The sequence below is a fragment of the Galeopterus variegatus genome, unplaced genomic scaffold (assembly GCF_000696425.1).
Source record: "Galeopterus variegatus unplaced genomic scaffold, G_variegatus-3.0.2 Scaffold243, whole genome shotgun sequence".
Classification (NCBI taxonomy): domain Eukaryota; kingdom Metazoa; phylum Chordata; class Mammalia; order Dermoptera; family Cynocephalidae; genus Galeopterus; species Galeopterus variegatus.
This window is the reverse complement of record NW_007726354.1, coordinates 769,066-770,452: the sequence shown is the minus strand read 5'-3', so window position 1 is coordinate 770,452 and position 1,387 is coordinate 769,066.

The window sequence follows — 1,387 nt, the reverse complement described above, 5'->3', positions numbered from 1 at the left end:
CGCTCAGCCAGTGAGCAGCCGGTCTGTATGTGGGATCCGAACCCTTGGCGGGAGCGTCGCCGCGCTTCCAAGCGGCCCGGGCCAGCCCGTCCTTTGCTTACTTCTAAAATGGGGAAACTTCCTGTGGGGGCCAGCACTTGAGCTCTGTGGTTGAACTAAATTGCTGCTTTGCTGCTGATTCCCTGGAGAAGACTTCTGGGTCTCATGAGGTTTGGTCCACCTGCGTTGTGTGGAAACTCTGGTCTGGGCCTGAGTCTTTTCAGCAAACTGCATCCCTTGCTGTTCTATATTCCTGATCAGTCTCTACTGAGTGGGCCTGTGCTGGTTGGGGGGCAGATCAGCTGTCCACGCTGTGTCCCAGTGTTCCCCCAGTGGGCCCGTCTCCCCCATCACCCACACTCCAAACACTTCTCATGGGATTGGCCATCTGCCAGTCCCTTGCGATGACTCACTGGCCTCGGAGTGACTCCTTTTTCTGTTGTCTGTGGCCCGTCATTCCTGTGCGGGTCCACAGGAACACTGTTAGTGGTCTAGCTGGCCTGGGGGCCACCAAGGCCATCTTCTCCCCTGCCACCTCCAAGCAAGTTCATACAAAGAGCACAGCTGCGGCTTTTGCCAGCTCTTGCTCCACGTGCTCACCAGGAGCAGCCTTGCAGTGGCTGGGGCTAGAAACAGTTGGGGCGGTCCTTTCTTTCTCTCATCGTGGCTTCTCTCACCTTCATGAACTCCGTAGGTCTCTCCTCCTCTTCTCCTGAGCTCCAGCAGCCCCAGCTTGGTAGTCGTTGCTTTTAAATAGTTGTAAATTGGTTGATTAGGGGAGAGGGTGATGCTGGGGACCATCTATTCGACCATCTTGATCAGAAGTCTGATTTCTCTCCCCAAGAGCATAATTTTAACAGTGTTTATCTGGTCCTCTCCAGAGTCTGGAGACACTGACTGGTGCACACAAGGCTTGCAGTGACTGGAAAGGTTTACTCATTTGGAGGAAATAGAGAATTCACTCCTCTAACACCTGAATGAGAGAAGATTATCTCACCCCCTTCAGCTGCAATTTGATTTAATGTGTTCAACAGGCAAATATCTGATTAACAATTAGACCTCTGACTCACCTTTACTGTATTCTCTTCATCACAAATTAAGAAATGATATTCTGGTTTATGCCTTTGTTTTTTATGAGTTTGGTCCCATGAACTTAATGCACTGACAAAACTGAGTTTCAAGCTGCGGAAAATTTAAGACCAGACCACAAAATATGGTGTCACCCTCCAACATTTTGTCAGAGACAGCCAGCCTTTCTCTAGACGAACATATTGACCACACCGTATCCCCCAAACCACAACTCACCTCATTTAGGAGCCTGCTCTACAGATGCCTGCCTGACATTCTC